This window comes from Salvelinus fontinalis, chromosome 13 (genome assembly GCF_029448725.1).
Source record: "Salvelinus fontinalis isolate EN_2023a chromosome 13, ASM2944872v1, whole genome shotgun sequence".
NCBI lineage: Eukaryota > Metazoa > Chordata > Actinopteri > Salmoniformes > Salmonidae > Salvelinus > Salvelinus fontinalis.
The window spans coordinates 23,011,893-23,023,517 of record NC_074677.1 but is presented as its reverse complement, the minus strand read 5'-3'; positions in this window follow the sequence as shown (position 1 = coordinate 23,023,517).

Genomic DNA, 11,625 nt, shown 5'->3' with positions numbered 1-11,625 from the left:
ATACCCCAGTATGCACTGGAAGGGAGTCAGCACGGTGGAGGAGTAACAGAGTGTACATGTATAAACAAACTGATAGTGGCTTACTTTCCTACCTTCTCACTCACAGCACCCAATTACTACCAGTAACTATGAGAGTTAAATTATATGACAAACCTTTACGCTTTGTCACGTTCTCATGAAGATTCCAATCGGCAGTTTCACTGAGGAACACTAGGTGGTGCAATAGGGCAGTAGTGTTCAATGGAATATGGATGCAATATACCTGAAGTGTTCTCAGGTAGAGAACGAGTGCATTCCAAATTTTTTGCGATTACATGTGATAACCAACTGATGGCAGCACCACACTAAGTTCGTACTTCATTCCATTCACACATTTAGCCTAAATTATGTGATTGATGGGATATAATTTCAGTGGTTCTAATTGTTCTTACAGTGTCAGTTGTAATATATATGGAAAACGTGAAGTGGAGAGCATGGATTTGATTGAGTGCCGGGGGTTAACTTGGTGCATTCAGGCATGGAGAATGTTTCTAACTACATAAGGAGCAGATTCACTTGTAGGTGACTAGCTAAGCATGCCTCTGTCTTGGCCTATACTCCTACATACTAGTGGTGTTCCAAGTGTTATTTATTTTAGACCGCACATTTCAGAAGATTGCTATATCATATCAACAAGGTTCCTGACACGTTTAAACACTTTCCTGGAGGTGATGAGATCTGATCATCTGTGCATTGTGAATGCAATAAAGACGTTCTGCAACGTCTGTCTCAGACCTGTCTTCCATTTCCGCTGACCTAATTTTCACCAGTCTCTTATACACCATCACCCCTCTGATGGATGAGACAGTAGGTTGTGGTGCTACTCTGGAGATAGGAGGAGGAAGAAGAAATATAGGCCTACTGTAACAGAAACTTCCTCCCTCTCCTTCCCTGTCTCTCAGACAGTCTTCCCTCCCTCTCTCCTGGACCCTGACAGGCAGCTGACAGACAGGAGAGAGCACATTTTTCAGCGTATCCTTCAGCTCAGACATCAAGAGTACAGATCCAAGGCCATCAACTCCACTATTACTCCAGGCATAAGAAGCCACATATGGGTGGGGAGCCAACCTTACTATACTTCTTCACAAAAAGGAGTATGTGTATCTGTGTGTGTGTGTGTGTGTGTGTGTGTGTGTGTGTGTGTGTGTGTGTGTGTGTGTGTGTGTGTGTGTGTGTGTGTGTGTGTGTGTGTGTGTGTGTGTGTGTGTGTGTGTGTGTGTGTGTGTGTGTGTGTGTGTGTGTGTGTGTGTGTGTGTGTGTGTGTATAACGCTACACAGGGGGAAGGGCATTCTCCAACGCCATGCCAACCTGTCCTAACCATTTATCAATCTGTGTGTTCTCCTCTGGACACTCCCCTCATGTCATCATACATACATCACTATAGACAGCCCATCAATAGCATGATACTCTTGGGGACGTGATACCAGTTTGCTTCAGCTTGGAGGGCAGCAGTAGGACATTACATTTTTAGGTCATAACCTGACCGCAACATCAACATGTCGGGTACGGGGACCTGGGAAGAAGTTGAGTGACACATCTCCCAAGGCACCATGGTTACACTGCTTGGCTAGTAGAACAAAGACACAGACATTGAGCCGCCCACCCTCTCTGGTTTTATCCCATACTCTGAGAGGAAGATTGCAGTCCTGTTCTGAGTTTGCAGTGTGCTGGTGGCTGTGTTAAGGTGATATCTTTGGCTTGCCTCTCTCTAGCCCCGTTTATACCTGGTGCTAACATGGGTCCTTTGTTCTGATCTTGTCCACATTCTGAAATATGTCTACACATGGTATTAAAATGTGTCTTTTATGGGCCTCCCAAGTGGCGCAGCAGTCTAAGGCACTGCACCACAGTGCTTGAGGTGTTACTACAGACCCAGGTTTGATCCCCTGCTGTGTCACAACAAGCCGTGAACGGTAGTTCCACAGGGCAGTGCACAATTGGCCCAGCGTCGTCCGGGTTAGGGGAGGGCATGGCCGGTGGGGCTTTATTTAGCTCATCGGGCTCTAGAGACTCCTTGTGGCGGGCCGTGCGGCTGCAGGCTGACTTCGGTTGTCAGTTGAACAGTGTTTCCTCCAACACATTAGTGCATCCGGGAAAAGCGGGTGAGTGTTAAGAAGCATTTTTTGCGGGTCATGTTTCGGAGAACGCAAGACTCGACCTTTGCCTCTCCCGAGCAAGTTGCAGCGATAAGACAATATTGAGAGTGGGGTAAAAAATAATAACAAAATTCAAAAAATAATATGTCTGTTATCCAGCCACTGTATTGTAACCATATTTCCTTTATGCTAATTATATCACAGATATGTTTTCAAAAGAATATTTATTTATTTATTGGAAGACACATATTGATGTAATCAGTCAATTGTGCCACATGCCAATGACTTTATAGGGCGGAATAAGTATGGGATAATCAACGAGGGGCTATGTGTTCTATGGAAAATAATGAATGACATGTAACCTCCTATAGAGTTGCATTATTTTCAAGAGAACGCAAAGAGCCCCGAGTTGATTACCCCTGTATTACATACCTCTGTTATACATACCATGGCTATAATTTAACACATTTGCTGCTAGAAATGTGTTCAAAATCCACTGAAGTATTTACAAATTTAGTAGATAGCTACAGTAATTGCCTTGGTAACCAAACAAACCTACTTGCTAGTTTTGCTAACCATAAGTCCTAGTTTGCTATTATGAAAATCGAATTCAACAGTGCCAATAATGTTTTCAATTCGACTTTTGCTTTCAAAAGCAGCTCAAACATAGAATATGTAAGAATGAACTATAACCATTGAATTCTACCATGCTGATATACCGTGAGTTATAGGGAAATAATGCCCTTCAAGGAAATCAGAAACTAGTATTCAATAATGCCATGGTATAATGATGATTTAAATGGCTTCTCTGTCCAGATCTGTCTACACTTGTAAGATATCCAAACACAACGTGTGTCTGACTACCTTCGGAGTTGGGCAGGATGATCTGATCACAATCGGATCACAATATGTCTTTTTGATTGTCTACACCTGTCTAAAAATGTGGGCACAATCAGAATGTGGAAAAGATCAGGAGAAAAGACGCAAGTTAGAACCAGGTATAAACAGGGCTTCTGTGACTGTTCTGAATGTGTGGTTGGTCACAGCAGGGCTCCTGCTAGCAGTGTATAAACCAATACTAAAGCATGCTGGGCCAGTGTGTGTCATCTCAGAAAACCAGGGTCCAAACAATAATTTGTTTTCTTTCAAATACTTTAGCTGCACTTGTTTGATCATGCTTGGCACAAGGGAACTAATGGAACAGACCCAAAAGTGCAAACCCCGCACATCTGGCACTCCAGGAAAGCTGAATCATGCGCACAAATGTATTTTAAAGACAGCAAAATGCTATTTGAACCCAGGTCTGCATCTCAGTCCTGATACGTTTTTAACACGGTCAACAATCATTCCCTGCTGTCTTTCTCTCATCTCGATCACTTGATATTTACTTTGATTATGACTCATTATTAGGTGACTCAGTCCAATGACTTCGATTCCATTTGAAAAACCCTGCCATTATTCACAGGCAGTAGTTGGTGCTTAAATATGCTGCAGAAGAAAATAATAAGGAAATGGCCAAATGAACAAACAGAAAATACTTAATTCGTCATTACAGTTACCAGTGTCTCTACATCAAGGTATTGGTGGATTCTCCCTTGCGGATGTCTTAATGGCTATGTATTTTTGTCATTGGTGGTGGGGTGCTATGCTTTTAGGTCCTCATTCTTTTCCCCTTCTTTTCTCTCTTTCTGGGAATTAGAGGCCTTGAGCTCACCTATCGATCGCTCGTCAAAACTGCTCAGAGGACAGTCTGTTCCAATTAAACATACATCACAAGTGTTGTGGAGAAAATCGGATAAAAACAGTGTCTGGAAAAACATCTAGGGCATCCTTCAAATGTCAGCCTCCAGACGAGCCCTCAGAGAGCCTCACTCTTCAGATCTCTGTTTAGAACTTTCTTACTGAAAAATACCAACCAGAAACATTACCACGGCTAACACCACACACAAATATTCAACATACTTCAAAATATAGTGGTGCTACATTAAAAAGACAGACATCTAATTGTGAATATATTACTATAAGGAAATCTACAGTATGTATAGTAGATGAATCTCTTATCTTTCATCAGATGAGGACAAAAGCCTATATCTATGTAAGGAAGAATTACATCAATCTATACTTTGTGGAGTTTTATGCTCCTCTGTGAAGCAAATTATCAGATGTTTCTATACGTCATGCCTTTGCTATTGACAGCTTCGCTGCCATAGAATTATCCTGAAAACAATCCACAAGATGCCTCCCTCTGCCACTGCCTCCCACTCTGAGGAAGATCAACTCCCATAACCTCTGAGCGCTTAAAGTGGAGGCAGAGACACAGACACTGCAGTGCATTTCTTACACAAATACTGGATTTTGGATGTTGGTTGACTGCAGTTAATCATTTCATAATCTAGCAGTCACTTCTTCAGAAGACATCAACCCTAAGCAGTAACATGCCCAGTTAACCACATGACATTGATAGCATGCAGGTCTGCATGCATGCACTGATGAACACGTACACAGTTTACTTCCACTTATGATTCACATACCCGCTTCTTCCAAGAATGCAGACATCTGAATGCAACAACAGTAATCTATGATGTTTGTATAAAAGCCAATCAAATTAGTTGGGCCCTCACCCTAATCATTGACTACACACAGTCCACACTCCACAGCCATATTAATATTCACTACAGCGTGGTGAGCATGTACCTGCTCCCCCTACTCTTGTCTGCTGTCCTTGAGAGAGTGCTGTGGCACTCCCAATTCAATCTGCTCCTTGTGTCTGCAGCTGGACAGAGAAATGAAAGTGCACATTGACCCTGAAAGCAATCAAAAAGCAACATAAGGCTTTGACCTCATTGCCCCCCACGCCCCTTAGAGACCTGTTTTGGACTTGAGACTTTTATAGAACAGCTACAAAATAACACACACATAAACAAAAATGTACACATACAGAAACCCATACGGTGCTATGGTTAGTAAAGACATCAGTGAGACTAATACAAATAATTTCACCATTTTTTATTATTTTTATAACACCCAATGAAAAAGAAAGAAAACACTGTACTGTATCTATACGTATTTATATCTATATCTATATATGTTTGTTTACTTATTTTATTATATGGCAGAGCAATCATTGCTTTGTATATTAACGTTGGCCTGGGTTAGATGTCTAGCAGGACAGGCTCAGTTTGAATGGATGAGTAATGTTCTAATTAAAAGTCATAGGGGAAGAATTGAAGAGGAATTCCGTTATTCATAACGAATGTGACTGCATTTGTATCACGTTTCAGTAGCAGACTCTCACCTGGGAGCGATGGCATTCTCATCTGCCCATCCCCATACCCCACACGCTGTCACGTATTTCAGATTCCCCAGGAGAGCAATTCAATCAAGGTGTCATATGTCACTGTCGATCTTACTGTGGCAAAACTGTATTCTATTAAGAAATAGATCACTATTGGGAGACTGAAGATGTTTGACTAGTTAATATCAGAGCCATGTACAGCATATAGAGCAGGATTGGGCCAATGTGGTTTCTGCAAATGATGCATTTACATGACACTTCAAAATTCTATGGCAGCCATGTTAGCTCCCCATTAACATTACATGGGGAATATTACAAAAAAACTATAAAACTGAATGTCTAGAATGAGCATTATGATGCTTTTACACAACACAAAAATGTCATTATTGAATTAGAATTGTAACTTTATTCTTCCTGTGAGGCACAGGAGGTTGGTGGTACCTTAATTGGGGAGAACGGGCCCGTGGTAATGGCTGGAGCGGAATAGGTGGAACGGTATGACACACATGGTTTCTATGTGTTTGATGCCATTTCAGACATTATTATGAGCCGTTCTCCCCTCAGCAGCCTCCACTGTTGTGTGATAACTTCTTTTTTGGAGTTAATAAGATAATAAGCATGTTGACCACGTTTACATGCACAACAATATCCCATTATTATTCTGTTTTTGAGTTGACGCATATAAACATCATATCCCGTTTACAATAACCCGAAATAGCTTGTATCCTGGTTATGAGAAACCCGGATAAGATGCCTGGGACATGCTGATCTTAGATGGGACACTGTGGCATGTGAACATCTTATCCCGTTTAATGTTGTTTTTCTCGGTCTGCGCAGGCTCAGTGTTATGTGATGATGTTTTCATCTGATTGTCAAACAAATCACTTCAAAAAGTAGGCTACCTGAGAAAATTGATGCGCGATAATAATTTGATGATACTCTGTACTGGACTGTGTAGACTACTGGTTTAGGTAACTTTCACCTCCAATGTTGATATGTTTCTGCTTATAATTTCCAACATTTGGTAGGCCATATTATAATTTCAGACATTTGGTAGGCCATTTCTTTGTCAACTATAGTTAGACACAAGCAGCTTCTCTTCTGTCAACTTGTTGCCCTAGAATACTAAATGAAGTAGTGTTCACCAGAATAATGGCTTGCATTGATAGAATGTGGAAGTCCAGGATCCAGTTGCAGAGGGAGGTGTTAAGTCCCAGGGTCTTTAGCTTAGTGATGAGCTTTATTGGCACTATGGTGTTGAACGCTGAGCTGTAGTCAATGAACAGCATTCTCACATAGGTGTTTCTTTTGTCCCAAAGGGCAGTGTGGAGTGCAATTGAGATTGCTTCATCTGTGGATCTGTTGGGGCGGTATGCAAATTGGAGTGGGTCTAGGGGATCCGGGATGATGCTGTTGATGTGAGCCATGACCAGCTTTCAAAGCACTTCATGGCTACCGACGTGAGTGCTACGGGGCGGTAATCATTTAAGCAGGTTACCTTCACTTTCACTTCCTTTGAGTACACATCCTGGTAATCAGTCTTGCCCCGCTGATTTGTGAATGTGGACCTGTTTAATTAGGGCTAGGCGTTCCGCTAGCGGGACAACTTCCGGTGAAACTGGAGGGCGCGCAATTCAAACAAATGATGGATATGAAACATTTAGGTACATACAAGTGTCTTATATCGGCTGAAAGCTTAAATTCTTATTAATCTAACTGCAATGTCCGATTTACAGTAGCCGTTACAGCGAAAGCATGCCATGCGATTGTTTGAGAACGGGCCCCACATCAAAATATTTTTTTCACCGGCACATGTTTCATAAATTCACAAATAGCGATTAAATATTAACTTACTTTTTGATTTTTAACTCACTGATTTGTCATCCAAAGGGTCCCAGCTATAACATGTATTGTAATTTTGTTAGATAAAATCCTTCTTTATATCCCAAAAAGGCTGTTTAGTTGGTGCCATCGAATTGAGTAATCCACTCGTTCAACATGCAGAGACAGGAATCCGAAAATCTACCCCTAAACTTTGTTTCAACAAGTCAAAATACATTTCTATTTACTCCTCAGATACCCTAAAATGTAATCAAACTATAATATTTCTTACGGAAAGAAGTATGTTCAATAGGATACCGATTTTAGCAGGCGTGTTCTGTATTCATCGCACGCACATACACAAATTTCCAAGAGTGTGTCCCTGTACTAAAACTGATATTTCTTATTCGTTTTGGACGTTACAAGCCTGAAACCGTGAACATTGACTGCTGACACCCTGTTGAAGTCATAGGAATTGCATACTGGGAGCTAGAATTCAGTATGACCCTATACTTTCCATTGTAAGAGCATGGGCTCTCAAAAAAAATACATCCAATTGGTTTAACTTTGGATTTTCTCCATCCATATCTATTGTGCTATGTTCTCCAACATTATTTTAACATTTCCACAAACTTCAAAGTGTTTTCTTTCCAATGGTACTAATTATATGCATATCCTGGCTTCAGGGCCTAAGCAACAAGCAGTTTACTTTGGGCACGTCATTCAGGCGGAATTTGAGAAAAAAGGGGCCTATCTTTAATTGAAGGTCTTGCTCACATTGGCTACCAAGAGTTTTATCACACAGTCGTCTGGAACAGCTGGTGCTCTCATGCTTCAGTGTTGCTTGCCTCGAAGCGAGAATAAAAGGCATTTAGCTTGTCTGTTAGGTTCGCGTCACTGGGCAGCTCGCTTCTGGGTCTCCCTTTGTAGTCCGTAATAGTTTTCAAGCCCTGCCACATCTGACGAGTGTCAGAGCCGGTGTAGTAGGATTCAATCTTAATCCTGTATTGACGCTTTGCCTGTTTGATGGTTTGTCTGAGGGCGTAGTAGGATTTCTTATAAGCGTCCGGATTAGTGTCCCCCTCCTTGAAAGCGGCAGCTCTAGCCTTTAGCTCGATGCAGATGTTTCCTGTAATTAATGGCTTCTGATTTGGATATGTACATACGGTCATTGTGGGGACGACGTCGTTGATGCACTTATTGATGAAGCCGATGGCTGAGGTGGTATACTCCTCAATGCCATTGGATGAATCCGGGAAGATATTCCAGTCTGTGCTAGCAAAACAGTCCTGTAGTGTAGCATCCGTGTCATCTGACCACTTCCGTATTGAGCGAGTCACTCGTACTTCCTGATTAGTTTTTGCTTGTAAGCAGGAATCAGGAGGATAGAATTATGGTCAGATTTGCCAAATGGAGGGCGAGGGAGAGCTTTGTATGCATCTCTGTATGTCACGCTTTTTCTAAAGTAGAACCCAGAAGCAGACCAGGACAAGGAGAGTAGGACGAAGGTGAGTATTTATTTACAAGTTTAAATGTAGAGGTAGAAAGATCCAGGTGGCGGAGCAGGCAGCGGAGGTGAGTTGATTGGAGTGAATAGGCAGATCCAAGGGAGTAACAGAAGCCACCGACAACCAGGCAGGAATGGGGTGAGTGTTCCGGGTGAATGACTGTAGACAGAACAAACGGAGGTAAGTTCAAAGCAAGCAAGACGTACAAAACAAACTCTAACAAACTGGAGGCTGATACGCTGGCAACAACATACTGTTCATGGCTAATGATCCGGCAGGGAATGGATGTCAGGTCAGCGCTTATGAAGTGGAGGGGTGATGATCAGGACCAGGTGTGCAGATAGCTGATGGGATACAGGTGCGGGTACTCAGAGATCTTCCAACTAGCTACGTCGCCCGGCAACCAGACAGGGTGCGTTCCAGGACACCGGAAAAAACCCTCCAGGACTGAACACAGGCAAAAACAGACTCAGGAAGGGGGATTCGTGACACTGTGTGTGAAGTAAGGGTGGTCTAGACTTGTTTTTCCTCTGGTTGCAAATGTGACATGCTGGTAGAAATGAGATAAAACGGATTGGATGATTTGTCTGCATTAAAGACCCTGGCTACTAGCAGCGACACTTCTGGATGAGCATTTTCTTGTTTGCTTATGGCTTTATACAGCTCGTTGAGTGTGGTCTTAGTGCCAGCATCGGTTTGGGGTGGTAAATAGACGCGAATAATATAGATGAGAACTCTCTTGGTAGATAGTGTGGTCTACACCTTATCAAGTTACTCTACCTCGGGCTTGCAATACCTCGAGCTGTTATTGACAAATAGACACACACCCCGCCCCTCGTTTTACCAGACAATGCCGATGCAAGGAAAATCCCGCCAGCTCTATATTATCGTGTCGTCGTTCAGCCACGACTCGGTGAAATATAAGATATTACAGTTTTTAATGTCCCGTTGGTAGGATAGTCTTGATCGTATACCATCCATTTTGTTTTCCAGTGATTGCACGTTGGCCAATACAATGGGTGGTAGGAGGTTTACTCACTTGCCTACGAATTCTCAGAAGGCAGCCCGACCTCCTCCCCCTTTTTCTCCGTCTTTTCTTCGAGCAAATGATGGGGATTGATCCGAGAAAGCAGTATATCGTTCGCGTCGAGCTCGTTAAAGAGAAAATCTTTGTCTATTTCGAGGTGAGTGATCGCTGTTCTGATGTCCAGAAGTTATTTTCGGTCATGAGAGATGGTAGCAGCAACATTATGTACAAAATAAGTAAAAAAAATAAGTTACAAACAATTCGAAAAAACTAACAAAATAGCACAGTTGATTAGGAGCCCTTAAAACAGCAGCCATTCCCTCCAGCGCCATTTAGTCTATTCCATTTAACCCATATTTAGGAATATTCAGTTTTTTCATGGATACAGGGATACTGGTGATCGGGATATCAAAGGTGTATGTAAACAGCTTATCCCAAATAAGACCTTAAGCAGGATATGAGCTTCTATCCGGAATACTGCGTGCATGTAAATGTGGTCAATGATTTAGGCAAGTTAAGATAGCTACCAAATAGCCTCCAAAAACGTAGTTCTGATAAGAAATAGTAATATGATTATTATGCAAGCTAGCCAGGTGTGTGTGTGTATGTGTCTTTTTACCTTAGGGAACCGCACACTGCAGCTTCTGAATCTGACTCCAGACATCTCTTCTTTTGGCCAATGTAGCTAAGATACATGTTACTATACTGAAAATTAATGTTCAGCATGAAAATTGGTTGGTTCTATGGAAAGACCTAGCTGTTAAAATAACTAGGTAGCCAGGTATATTAGACATCTGACCTCATGATTCACCAGTGAACAGTGGCGGGAAATGTAAAACAAGGCTTTCCTACCTCACCTAGGCTTGGAGCCTACAATATTATTATTGACCCACTGTAAAATATTTACTAAATCATAACATTTTCCAAATAGAGGAGCATGCATGTTACTATCAAGATAGAGAGAATAATTAAAAAAGACACAAAAGACACATTCTGTTTATTTTCCAGGTTTCATTTAAGAAAATATGCAAGGTTTATTACAAGAAACTTTTTAGAAGTTTCAATTGACAAAAATATGTAACCAGTCAAAACTGGAGCTCAGACCAGAGTGAACTGAATTGGTCATTCTGGTAGTGGTCCAGTCTCATTTGAGTCTGGTGATTTAGTTAGAGCTCATACAGCCAAGGGTAGTGTAGGACTTTAATCTCTTCCATACTCTGCGGTAGAAGTGATGCAGAATGCAGAATTAGCCCTTTGATTCTCAGCGGTTCACAGTTAGACCTTCATATTTCAAACCTAGGGCAGCATTAGTTATTTGCCGTGCATTCTAGGAAACATACCCTTTAAGAGCTGCAGCTCTTCATTTTCATCAGCAGACTAGAAACACACAGAATTTACAAGACAGATTAAATAGTTGGATTTAGACATGTTCAATAATAGGGCTGTGCAAAACAGATATTTTTGAAACACTTTGTTTCACAGGGGATTTGGTATTCATTTTAAATTCTTACATCGCTGAGAGTATCCATTGAAGGCTCATGTAGAGTAAAGTCAGAAAGGCTCCCTCAGCGAGTCAACTGGAGCTGAAGTCTGGGGATGATCTCCCTGATGTCAGAGAACATTTCTCTGAATTTCACCGTGGAGGTCCAGCATTGGAGCAGCACCCTGCTCACACATCCAAGCAGAGATGGAGGTCCTCCAGGAAGGCCTCTGGCTCCAGGGGGTGTTGTGAAGGGAACTCCTCGTCATAGTGACTGAAGAGCAGGTCTACCAGCTGGAGCTCCAGCGGGCCATTGTCTTGGTTGGGCTCAGAGAGCTTCCTCAGTTTTCGCCTCAGG